Genomic DNA, 14,381 nt, shown 5'->3' on the forward strand with positions numbered 1-14,381 from the left:
CAAAGGTGGGGGTGGGGGCCCCCCCCCCCCCCGCCAGTGCACAAATTTTTGTGCACCGGGCCTCTAGTCAAGTTATATTACAAAGCCACTGTACTCAATACAGCCTGGTAGTGGCGCAAGAACAGACATATAGACCAATGGAATTGAATATAGAACCCAGAAATCGGCCCAAAACATTATGCACAATTAATATTTGACAAAGGAGCTAAGCTCATACAATGGAATCAAGACAGTCTTTTCAATGAATGGTGTTGGGAAAATTCGACAGATACATGCAAAAAAATTAAAGTAGACCACCAACTTATACTATACATAAAAATAAACTCAAAATGAATAAAAGATTTAAATATAAGACTTCAAACCATAAAAATCTTAGAAAATTCTATAGGCAGCAAAATCTCAGACATCTCTCATAACAATATGTTTACTGATTCACCACCTAGGACAATGGAAATTGAGAAAATAAATGAGACTACATCAAAATAAAGAGCTTCTGCACAATGAAATAAACCATCAACAAAATAACAAGGGAGCCCAGTGCATGAGATAACATATTTGCCACTGATACATTTGATAAGGGCTTTATCTCCAAAATTTATAGGGAACTCATACAACTTAACAAAAGGAAGATAGTCTAATTTAAAAATGGGTAATGTGATTAAATAGACACTTCTGTAAAACAGACACAGAGAAGGCCAAGTGACATGAAAAAATGCTCAAGTAACCAATTATCTGAGAACTGAAAATCAAAACGACAATGAGGTACCACCACATACCTGTCAGAATGGCTATCATCATGAAATCAACAAAGGACAAGTGATGACGTGCATGTGGAGAAAACGGAATCCTCACACACTGCTGGTGGGAATGCAGACTGGTGCATCCTCTCTGGAAAACAGTATAGAGTTTCCTCAGAAAATTAAAAATGGAACTCCCATTTGACCCAGCAATCCCACTTCTAGGAGTATATCCCAAGAAACCAGAAACACCAATCAGAAAGTATATATGCACACCTATGTTCATAGCAGCACAATCAATTTACAACTAAGATGTGGAATCAGCCTAAGTGCCCATCAGCAGATGAGTAGATTAAAAAACTTTGGCATATCTACACAATGGAATACTATGCAGCTGTAAAAAAGAAAGATCTCTTACCACTTCCAGCAGCATGGATGGACCTGGAGAACATTATGTCAAGCAAAATAAGTTAACCAGAGAAAGATAAGTATCACATGATCTCACTCATATGTGAAATATAATCAACAACATTAACTGATGAACAAAAATAAATACAGAGACATAGAAGCATGGAACAGACTGTCAAACATCAGAGAGAAGGCAGGGGAGGGTGGGCAGGTGTGAAGAGATCAACCAATGATCTTGTATTTATATATGCATAACCCATGGATGCTGACAATAGGGGGTCAAGGCCTGAGATGGGGGGCATGGGCTGGCTTGCAGAGGTCAATGGGGGGAAAAGTGGACATCTATAATAATAAAAGCATAAAATGCTAATTAGACTGGACATCCAAACGACCTTCCAGACATCCTTCTGGATGAAGCCAGGGCTGCGTGGGCCAAGGCAAGCCGCCATGGCTGTGAGGGCCGAACCCCTTGCATGAATTTCGTGCATTGGCCCTCTAGTATGTAATACTTTCAACAATAAAGATTTTAAAAAATATATTTTAAAAAGAATTAAATCTATTCCAATCTTAGTAGCTAGACCACTCATCTTTCCCAAGATTCTTTTCTGCAAGTCTTCTACACCTTTTTATACCCATTCAGATTTTTTTCATTTGCATATTTTCTTTTTCTCATTCTGTAACAAACAACAATTTTACTTCCCTTATCAACTTTTTATACACAGTTGTTCCCTTTCACCATTATTATTTCTAACTAACTTTAATTAAATATATTAATTAAAATTCTTACCCATCAGAATCCTAATTCTTAGTGAAAATTATGAAGTAAGTAATTGAGAACTGTTACAGTAGCATTCTGTGAATTGGAAAATTTACAAATACATTTTATAATTTCCAGAAGTACACTTTTCCTAATAGGAAATATTTTCAACTTTACACAAAAGATGTTTACTAATAGACATAAATAGTTTTAGTTTATCTATAAAAGGACTCCAAATATGAATAAACCTGTATTCAGTATTTCATGTTTCAGTATTTTATTTTACTTAGAAATTAGGTTTTTGGATATCCAATGAATATCCACCATTTAACTTATCTCAGTATAACTTTAAGGTTTTAAATTAATTAAATGATTTTGGAAACTATTTTTTAAGTAGACATACCATAAAGCATAGTTACTGTTGATCAGTTTATTTATAAACTTTTAGCTTACATCTATTTAATTAACTGGTTCCTGACAATTATGTTTTTTTAATTCATTTTCTCAGGAATAGGAGATGAAGCTTCTGATATCCATGTATCTCTTCAAATAGTATGGAATTTCCAACTTTGTGTGGGTCATCCTATACAGTATAATAAAGAGCTAATATGCAAATGGTCATCATGACCTCACACCATCATGCCATAATGGCTCAGACACTCAACACTGGGGAGAGAGGAATGGGGACCAGCCAGGTACAAATGAGCTCACGAGAAAGGAATGGGGACCAGCCAGACTGTGGCCCAGGAGAGGGACAAGCCACCCACCCTGCGGTCCCGGGTGCCTGCGGCTGGCTGGACGAGGGAATCCTGGGTCCCAGGTGTGGGGCGAGGCAGAGGTGGTTGGGAGCAATCAGGCCAGCAGGGGAGCAATTAGAGGCAATCAGGCCAGTAGGGGAGCAGTTAGAGGTGATCAGGCAGGCAGGCAGAGGTGGTTAGGGGTGATAAGAGAGGCAGGCACGTGAGCGGTTAGGAGCCAGCGATCCTGGATTGTGAGAGGCAGTCGGACATCCCCCGAGGGGTCCCAGATTAGAGAGGGTGCAGGCGGCTGGGCTGGACCCCCCAACCTCCTGCATGAATTTCGTAATCTGGGCCTCTGGTATCTTCATATATTAATATTTGGTTATCTCCAAACTCATGTTTCTCTTGCTTAAAAATAATCTCATATGCCAATAATTAAATATTTTTAAATGTTTACTTTGTGATACAATTTCACACGTTATCTCATTTAATACATTATGACCCATAAGGGGAGACACTATGATGATAATTCTTGTTATAGAAGGGAAAACAAGATTAAGTAACTTAACTGATGTGGGAATAGGTAAAAGCAGAAATTGAAACTGAGCAGTCAGATACCAAAGTTTGTATGCTCAGCCTTATTGCATAGTGTCTTTTACATATCAGTCCTTGTGACAAAAATCATTAGATGGGGAAAGAGAAGCAGCCTAGGAATGGGAAAATTGAAGGTTAAATCCTGGCTTCTTCCTCTAGTACCTGAGTTAATTTGGTCAAATCACTTAATTCACTGAGTCTCAATTGTCTCATTTTTAAAATGGGAAAATGTCTACTTTGTTTACTTCCCAGGATTGTTTTGAAGCTCAACACAGGATGTATATGAAAGAATTTTGGAAAGTATAATTTATTACATGAGAGTGAAGAATGTGTTCATGCCATAAATAATCAGTTTTATGCACTTTTTATGTCCTAGACACTATTACAAGACCTGGTGACACACGGCAGGGATATTGCTTGCTCTAGTGGCATTTGTAATCTGGGAGTGAGTAGGTAAGCTCTAAGCAAACAGATAAGAAATAACTACACAGTTTTAGAAAGTGATCTGTACTGTAACAACAACAATACATCCACATAAAACACAACAATAAGGTATGTGGGGAATCATCATCCAGGTTTAGAAAAAGTTAAAAATAGCACATTCAAATGCCTCAAAGTAAGAGTATGTTTATTGTGTTCTAAAATAGCAAAGAAGTTAATGTGGCTGAGTGAGAGTGAGCCAGAGGGTGAACATCTATATATATAAAAGCCTAAGCGACTGTCCGACCATTCAACCGTTTGACTATTCCACTGTTCAACCGGTAGCTATGATGTGCAATGATCACCAGGGGGCAGACACTCAATGCACAGGCATGGAAACATGGAGCAGACTGATGAATCTCAGAGGGAAAGGGAGAGGGGGAAGGGCGGGAAGAAATTAAACAAAGATCTTATATGCATACTAGAGGCCCAGTGCACGGATTCGTGCACCGGTGGGGTCCCTCAGCCTGACCTGTGAGAATCAGGCCAGAACTGTCAGTCCAACATCCCCCGTGGGGTCCAGATTTGTGAGAGGGTGCAGGACAGGCCAAGGGACCCCACTGGTGCATGGATTTAGGACTCTAGTTGGAAATGCAGAGTTGGGAAAAAGACAGAGTAAGGTCTTGTAATTCACTGTCTTAAATAAGTCTTGAAATTTCCCATTAAACAGCTAACTACCTTAAGTTGTCTTTCTTTTCTTTATTATTTACAGTATTTTGCTGAAAAATTCTGTAACAGATAACATGAGTTTATTTGACTTTTTGTAAACCTAGGTAGACTAAAAGTAATATATTTAATGGTTGTCACTTTAAATACATACCTGTTTTAATTAATCCAAAAACTTAAAGTAGCTTTTATTTACCAAAGGTTATCCTAGATATACAAATTTGAAAACCATTTGGGTTACTTTCAATATTCCTGAAAGGAAACTTGATTTATACAATGCTTTTTTGTCTTTAAGCTAATTAAATACAGCTCTTTACAAATTATTTTTGGCAATACATCTGGAGATAGAAACAATTCACACATTTATGACATACATACATAGACATACATAAACATACATGACGGGTGCAAACAGTGATCTTGTAACTTTAATTGTAAAAGTTTAGCCATGGAACAGGTACCAATCATGCAAAACTCACAAGTTTATAAAAGAAAAGTTGGATCCAAATTGTGTTTCTGGAAGATGAAATAAGTTAATATTACATGAGCTAATGTTTTTTAATTAATATTTGTGGAAAAGACATGGGATTGTTTTTATAAGCCTGGTTTTCATAATAGCCTTTCCTTTTTCTTCCTTTTGACTAGAATTACCTTGGTTTTTAAAAGACCTGGTAGAATACTTACTAGTTCCCAGAGATACAGAACAAGGGAAGGGTGTCTCATCACCCTTCCTCCCCTCTTCCTTTTCCTTAGCCTGTATCATGACAGAGACAGGGGCTTGGCTGAGACCTGCACTGAGACAATGGTTATGCTGACAACCTAGCCCAAGAACATGGAGTCAGTACATCAAACTTTGAAAAAAGAATCCAGAGGTAAAGGTGGAATGGAGGAATAGCAATGTGGACAATGAACACATGGGGCACCGCTCATCAAAATGCTGCTGTATTTATGAGAATCCTTGGGCCTTTGGTGAGAGCTCCACAGAGAGTGATGAGGAGGAAGAGGAGGGTTGTGGTCATACATGCTGTATACAGGGCCACTGCAAAGGATGGAGCTGTGCACCCACTGGATCAATCCCCATCACTTCTTCCTAGCCTCCTGATCCCTCAAAGCCTCATTCAAAGCCAATGTAACCCTAAATTCCTCTTTTCCCCACTAGCCTGTGTCTGTCTGTCCCTGAATGTATTTATATGGCTACTTGGGAACTAAATCCATGGTTTGCTCATTCTCCAGCCCCCTTCTCTCTTCTCTTGTGCCTAATAGAGGGAAGAAGGTGAGGAGGCTGAGCAGAGAGCCTGGAAATCTGACTTACTGCTATTCTAGAACCCAGGCTTTTGGGTTGCCTCAGCCATTTGTTCTTTCCAATACCCATCCTCCTGTCTTTAGGAATTCAGGATTCTTGGTCCCAGTCTCTTCCCTTTGTTCTCACTGCCAAACTACCTGTCCTGGGATCCAGTTTTCTTGACTCCCTACACTCTGTACTTGAGCCTCAAACACTTATATTGGGGTTCCAAAAGCCCCAGCTTTCACTGACAGGATCCCTGTCAGATTCCACGCAATCTTGCCCCAGCTATGCTTGTTAATCCTGGCTTAGAGTTCTTCAGTTAATCTATTTATATAATCTAAACACTTATTCCTTGCTTGTGGTATGTGAGCTGTTATGGGAGGTCTCCCAGCCTTTCTGCTCCACTCCTTCCCACTTCTATCATGCCCTCAAGAGGAGTTGGGAGAAAGAAAGTTTTTTTTGTCTTTCTCTCCTTTAATGGAAAATGAAAAAATAAGTAGTCATGTCCTCTCTTTTCACCTTTCTCATGTGATCTAGGATTTCTGACAAAGCTGGCTTTGAGAGTGGTCTAGAGCCAACTATCGCCTCATCCTTTGGTCTTCAAGATTTGAAGACAGATCCAACATAGTATCAGGGAGAGGAAGGAAAAGGGAGCAAAGAGATGGGGGGTATGTCCCTTACACTATACTCTCACCCCTTCCTTCATAGGCTTTGATGTTTGCCAGTGAAGATGTCCAGCTCCCTTGGTCCTCTCCACACCTCACTGTAATCTGAATATCATTCTCCAGACCTCTTGCCACACACACTTGAAGAGGTCAGTCAAATTCATAACACAATGGAAATCTCATTTATTGCTACAAATGCACAAAATAAATAACCTAACATCATACACTCTCACAGAAAGTGTTGAGAGAGAGAAAAAACAAAACAAAACACCAACCTAGAATTCTGTACCTGGGAAAAGTATCCCTCAAAAGAGAAGGTGAAATAAAGACTTGCTCAGTTTATTATTGTAATAATCTTGTTAATATTAGTAAAAGAAATAAAGCTAAAGAAAGTCACACATTATAACCATGGTCATCTGGGCAGCCTAATCATGAAGCTAAAGTTTCATGCTCTCCAGGGAACCACTCACTGATCCATTCCCTGCAGAACACTGGGGGGAAGCATCAAACTAAGGGGAGATGGGCATGTGTGCAGTGAAGTTGGGATGATGTAGGAAAGGTGCTTGCTTGTTAGTCTAGCCTGGGGGAAAATGGATTGGCTAGAGGGTGGACCCCATCAGAAGTGCACAATATCTTGGAAAGTTCATTGGTTAGTTTGAAGAAGCTCATGGTTAAAATCCCCAGACAAAAAGCTCCCTCTTCCGTCTTCTCTCTTGCTTAATGACCTGAACTTGCCCATGGGTTCCTGCATTTCCCCTCCATAGCCACATGTGCATGGCCATGCTGATATCACATGTAGGATGCTGGACTGGACTACACTTTAACATGGAGCAAAACTATGGTCAGTGGCCTTTATTCTGTCACTGATGAAATCAAGATTGAACTTTTCCATGTTGGGGCAGACAGAGATGGGACTTTGGGGAACCTCCTTAATTTTACAGATCAATAAAAGTTTCCATGAAACCCCATTCTTTGTGTGTGGGGCGGGGGAGCTGGGGGAAAGCTCAGAAAATTCACTGATAACACTCAGACAAACAAAGATTGAGGGAATTTGTTACCAGTGGATTTTCCTTAAAAGAAATGTTATAATAAATAATTTAGAGAAAAAGAAAATAAAATAGGTCAGAAACTCAGATCTACATCAAAGAAGAATTACATGAAGGTAAAATTAACACTTTAATATCTCTTATTCGTTTTTAAAAAAATCTCCAAAGCAACATTTAGTTACTCATTGAATTCCAAAACATTTAATTTAGAAGTCTGACATTTCAATGATTACCCCCATCTTGGTTGACATGGATGACACACATGGTGTAAAAATAAATTCATTATTCTTAAACAATCCTAACCAAAAAAAAATTATAGTTTCAAAACTTTAGATACATTTCATTGAAGAGAAGGTTTGTGCACATCATAATTTAGAGGCAAAACAGCTCTAGGTGGTTTGGCTCAGTGGATAGAGTGTCAGCCTGGGGACTGAAAGGTTCTGGGTTTAATTCTGGTTAAGGGCACAAGCCCCAGGTTGTGGGCTCCATCCCCATTGAGGGGTGTGTAGGAGGTTGCTGTTCAATGATTCTCTCTCATCTTTGATGTTTCTCTCTCTCTCCCTCCCTCTCCCTTCCTCTCTGAAATCAATAAAAATATATTTAAAGAGGCAAAACAAAATGTTGCTGATGGAAAGAAACACGTGGTCTCTGTATCAGCTGTCTTTAACAGTCTTCCATTACCTTAAAAAATATGGGGGAGGGGTGAATTCATTTTTGCATGCACAAGATGTACTGCTTATTAACAAAACATTATAAGCTCATTTTAAATGGATGATGTAAGTATCATTGTAGCTCGTTTTGGTTAATTCTCCTTTCTAAACTCCCCATTGATTTCAGCAGGGTTTCACAAAGATCAACAGGCATAGTAAAATGCCTCATTTAGGACACACTTGTCTGCACAATTTGAAAAGAGAGCTCCTGTGTCCTAAAAGGAACCATCAATTCAGGAATGCCCCAGTTGGTGAGGAGGCAACCACCTCAGAGATGTCACACTTATTCTTATTTGATCTAACAGATAATAGTCTGTTCAAAATAACAATAGCAACAATGCATTTTACTTTGTATTCTATGTACATATCATATAGAGAATATCCCCCAAAATTGTATACGCACTTTAACAGCAGATAGTTTAATTTTGAAAATGAAATGTATTTTAATAAATACTGCCTTTATAATTATTCAAAGTGAGTGGATACGTTTTTTGGAACACCCTATAATTTATGTATGTACATATAAATGAAATAAATGACAGTGATGCTACAGAGACAAGAGAAAGGAATTCGAATTATTTTTTACTATAAGGTATTCACACTACCTGTGAAGTGGTATAGTGTTACTTGAAAGTAACTTGGACTAGTTACAAATTAAAACAAATTATAGCCTCAGTTCTCGGGGATCCCAACATGGTGCTCAGCAGGACTGCAGTAAGGGAGAGAGTGTGAGTATAGGAGTGAGAGAGGAGTGTGTGGACATGTGTGGTGTGTGTGGGTGAGTGAGGGACAGTTAGATCTTGCAGGAGTCACACGGACTGGAGGATTGGGCTCTCCTGGACAGGGAGCCCCTGCTACCGCCACAGGCACTCCTAGGCTGAGCACAGCTTAGGGGCGGAGCCCTCACTATCTTGAAGGGGGGAACAGTGGAGGGCAGGAGCATAGCCACACAAAACCCAACCTGCCCTCAGACACTACCCGGAACCCATACAGTGAGTCGCTCACAAGCCATAACTCATGAGGGACCACAACCGTTCCCCTGCAGTGAGTGGCACCCTACTTTGCCACAGGTTCCCAGATGTCCCCAGTGACTGTAGGCCAGAGAGAACTACACATGATGCCTACCATGCTGGAGCTCCAGGACCTATGATTCCAGGCCCCATGTTCCAGGATCCCACGCTGTGAGTGCAAGATAGAGGGACCCCACACCCCTCCCAGGCCAGGCTCCAGGACTGTGCTGATGAGTGCATATGGGGGAAACCTGGCCCAAAACCCTGCCTAACACCTGGGAACATGCCCAAGGGTTGAGCCAGAGGGTCCTAGGCCACTACCCTGTTGCAGGCACTGGGGCCACACATTGAATTGCATGCCAGAGGGCTCTGGTACCTCACAGGGAGTCACACACCAGGGGAGCTGTGCACCCCACAGACCCCAGCACCTGCAGAAGACAAATGAGGGACCAATTCCATGGAGGAAAGAAATACAACTCAGAGCAAGACATGAGACTTAAGGAAGACTCTGCCTCTGGGTTAAGGAGTCCAGGACCATTGGACCATTAGGGGCTTCAACCTCTTGGACCTCAACCAGTTTGCCCAGGGCCAGAAAGTGACAGCAACTCACATTACATAGAAACAAATACAAAAAGACAGCAAAAGGGGGAAGACAAAGAAACAATCCCCAAAGAAAAGAAAAGGAGGAATTGCCAGAAAAGGAAATAAATAAAATGGAGGCAAGCAATTTGTCAGATAAAGAATTCAGAGTAATGGTTATAAGGATGCTCAAAAATCTGGATAGGAAATTTACCAACATGTGTAAGAATTAAGAGGAAATGAAAAATGATATAGCTGTAATAGAGAATGCAATGGAAGTTTCAACAGTAGACTAGGAGAAGTCGAGGACCAAATTAGTGAGTTAGATGACAGGGTAGAAAAACACCCAATCTGAACAGCAATTGGAAAAAAAATTAAAAAGCAGGAGGAGAGTTTAAGGGAAATTTGGGACAATGTGAAACAAAGCAACATCTGCATAATAGGGAAGCCAGAAGGAATAGAAGTTGAGCAAGCAATATAAAACCTATTTGAAGAAATAATGACAGAAAATGTCCCTGACTTGAGGGGAAAAATGTCACACAAGCACAGAAATTCCCAAAGCAGATGAACCCAAAAAAACCCAAACAAAAACAGGTTGTAATTACAATGGCAATCATTAATGCCAAAGAAAGAATCTTAAGGGATGCAAAAGAGAGACAGAAAATTACCTACAAGGAATCTCCCATTAGACCATCAAATGATTTCTCAACAGAAATGCATCAGGCCAGAAGGGAATGGAATGAAATATACAAAGTAATGAAAAGGAAGGTAATCAATCCAAGACTACTGATCCAGCAAGGCTATTATTCAAAATTGAAGGGGAAATCAGAAGGTCTGCAGACAAAAACAAGCTAAGGGAGTTAATTACCACCAAACCAGCAAAGCAAGAAATCCTAAAGGGACTGGTATAAGAAGTAGGAATAGGAAAAAAAGGAGAAACACAGCCATAAAAGAAATGGCAACAAACAAGGACTTATCAATAATAACCTTAAACATAAATGGATTAAATGCTCGAATCAAAGACATAGGGTAGCTGAATGGATAAGAAAACATAACCCATATATATGCTGTCTACATGAGACCTGCCTCAGAGCTAAGGACTCACACAGATTGAAAGTGAAGGGGTGAACAAAATTCTTCAGGAAAATGAAAAAAAAAAGCTGGGGTAGCAATACTTACATCTGACAAAATATACCTCAATGTGAAGGCCATAACAAAAGACAAGGAAGGCTATTTCTGCTATTTCTTTCTTTTTCCCCCCTCAGTTCAAGTTTAATAGAAACTACAAAATATCAAAGGTGATGTCCCACTACTGTTCACATTAGATAATTTCCTCCAGAGGAAGTATGGCTGACCCTCCCCAAACCCTACAGGAAAGGCCACATCTGGGCTAAGTCTAAGATCTTGTTTGAAGTATGACAATAGTAAAAGAGAGGTTCTGTTCTCATGGCTGTACATTGCCACATGACCAGTGCTCACTTCTGCTTAGAGAAACATTCTTTGTTCTTCTGGAAATCAGGCTGATGGTATCACTGCCAGGTTTCCAGCCAGCTGAGCACACTTTCCCATGTTTGTCAGTGAACTGGAAAGCCTGAACTAGTCTCACAGTTTCATCCACAGAGCGGCCAACAGGAAGTTCATTCATAATGATCTGGCAAAGGACACCTTTATCATCAATGATAAAGAGGCCCCTGAATGAGATGCCTTCATCAGCCTTTAAGACCCCATAGTCCTGAACAATGGTGCACTTGGGGTATGACACCAAAGGGATGTTCATGACTCCCAATCCTCCTTGTTTCTTGGGTGTGTTGATCCATGCCAGGTGACAGAATTCAGAATCTACAGAAGCACCAATCACTTGGCAGTTGAGTTTCGTAAATTCTTCTGCCCTATCACTGAAAGCAATGATCTCCATGGGGCACACAAAGGTAAATTCAAGAGGGTAAAAGAAGAACACCACATATTTTCCTTTTTAGTCAGAGAGGCTGATATCTTTCAACTGACCATCTGGCATAACAGCTGTGGCTTTAAAGTGGGGGCAGGGTGCCTGATTTTAGCATTTCCTAAAAACATCTTGCTATCAGCAGCACTGAGGCAAAGGTGGCAAAACCAGTTAAACAGGAAGAAGACTCACGAAAACCTATTTCTGCTATTTCTTAATACAAAATGAATCGATACAACAAGAGAATATAACTCTGGTAAACATATATGTACCCAATACAGGACCACACAAATACATAAAAAAATCTGGAAGATATCAAGGGAGAGATCAACAGCAAGACAATCAAAATAGGTGGCTTTAATACCCCATTGACATCACTGGATAAATCTTCTAGACAAAAATTTAGCAAAGAAACAGCAAACCTAAATGACTCAAAACAGATGGAACTAATTCATATCTTCAGAACATTTCACCCCAAAGCTATGGAATATACATTCATCTCAAGTGCACATAGAACATTTTCAAAGATAGACCACATATTGGGAAGCAGGCAAAGTCTCTTCATATTCAAGAAGATTGAAATAATATCAAGCATCTTCTCAGATCAAAATGGCACAAAACTAGAAACAAAATAATAATAAAAACACTCAAAAAGAAGTCAACACTTGGAGGATAAATAGCATACTATTAAACAATGGTAGGGGTACCAAAGAGATCAAAGAAGAAACAAACAAAAAAAACATCCTGGAAACAAATGACAATGAAAACACAACAATCCAAAATCTATGGGACACAGTGAAAGCATTCTTGAGAGGGAAGGTAATAGCACTACAGGCCTTCTAAAAGGAACATGAAAAACTGGTAATATATGATCTGACCCTACAACTTAAAGAATTAGAAAGAGAGCAACAAGAAAAGCACAGAGTAAATAGAAATAAGGAAATAATAAAGATAAGAGCGGAAATAATGACATAGAGACAAACACACACACACACACACACACACACACAACAAACAAACAAACAAAAACCCCACAAAATATCAATAAAACCAAGAGCTGGTTCTTTGAAAGGATAAATAAGATGAATGAAATTCTAGCCAAGCTCACCATGAGCAAAGAGGGAGGACCCACATAAGTAAAATCAGAAATGACAGAGGTGAAGTAATAACCGACTCAACAGAAATACAAAGGATTGTAAAAAATACTACAAACAACTCTATTCCAACAAACTGGACAACCTAAACAAAACAGACATATTCCTAGAAAAATACAATCTTCCAAAATTCAATCAGAAAGTATCAGAAAACCTGAAAAGGCTGATAACTACTGATGAAATTGAAACAGTAATCAACAATTCCAGGAAACAAAATTCCTGTTTTAAACACATTCTCAGGGGAATTTTTCAAACATTCAAAGTAGAAATAAAATCTACGCTCCTCAGACTATTTCAAAAAAATTCAGGAGGAAGGAACACTTCCAAGCTCTTTCTATTAAGCCAGCATTACCCTAATCCCAAAACCAGATAAAGATACAACAAAGAAGGGAATTACAAGCCAATGTCCCTGATGAACATAGATGCTAAAACCCTCAAGAAAATACTAGCAAATCACATTCAATAATACATTAAAAAGATCATATGACATGACCAAGTGGGATTTATTCTGGGGATGCAAGGCTGGTAAAATATCTGCAAATCAATAAATGTGATACATCACATAAACAAATTGAGAGACAAAAATCACACAATCACATCAATTGATTCAGAAAAAGCATTAGACAAATTCCAACACCCTTTTTAAAAAATATATTTTATTGATTTTTTACAGAGAGGAAGGGAGAGGGATAGAGAGTTAGAAACATCGATCAGCTGCCTCCTGCACACTCCCTACTGGGGCTGTGGCCGCAACCAAGGTACATGCCCTTGACCGGAATTGAACCTGGGACCTTTCAGTCTGAAGGCGGAAATTCTATCCACTGAGCCAAACCAGTTAGGGCCAACACCCTTTTTTTGATAAAAACTCTCAGGAAAGGAGGAATAGAGGGACCATATCACAACATAATAAAAGTCTTATATGACAATCCTACAGCCAACCTTATACTCAATGGGCAAAAACTAAAACCATTTCCACTAAGAACAAATAGGGAGGCCTACTTTCACCATTGCTGTTTGACATAGTACTGGAAGTGCTATCCATAGCAATCAGACAAGAAGAAGAAATGAAAGGCATCTGAATTGGAAAAGAAGAAGAAAAACTGTCATTACTTGCAGATGACATTACATTGTACGTAGAAAACTCTAAATACTATATTAAAAAACTACTAGATTTAATAAATGAATTTGGCAACATAGCAGGATAAAAAATTAACACCCAGAAATCTTTGGCATTTTTATACACCAATTATTAACTTTCCGAAAGAGAAACTAGAAAAGAAAACAAAAAAACAACAACAAAAATCCCAGTTATCATTGCAACAAAAAATAAAATAACTAGAAATAAACTTTACCAAGGAGTCAAAAGAAAACTACAGGACTTTGAAAAAAGAGATAGAGGAAGATATAAACAAGTAGACAAATATACCATGTTCATGGATTGGTAGAATCAATATCATTTAAATGTCCATACTACCCAAAGCAATCTATAGATTCAATATAATCCACATTAAAGTACCAACGACATATTTCACAGACCTAGAACAAACTCTCCAAAAATTTATATGAAATAAAAAAGACCCCAAATTGCTGCAGCAATCCTGAGAAAGA

General features: G+C 39.1%; 1 pseudogene; it reads right to left on the reverse strand.

The window, feature by feature from the left end:
* Positions 1-10,937: 10,937 nt before the first annotated feature.
* On the reverse strand, positions 10,938-11,798 carry LOC102253348 (annotated as a pseudogene).
* Between the last annotated feature and the right edge of the window lie 2,583 nt (positions 11,799-14,381).

Source organism: Myotis brandtii, unplaced genomic scaffold (assembly GCF_000412655.1).
Source record: "Myotis brandtii unplaced genomic scaffold, ASM41265v1 scaffold685, whole genome shotgun sequence".
NCBI lineage: Eukaryota > Metazoa > Chordata > Mammalia > Chiroptera > Vespertilionidae > Myotis > Myotis brandtii.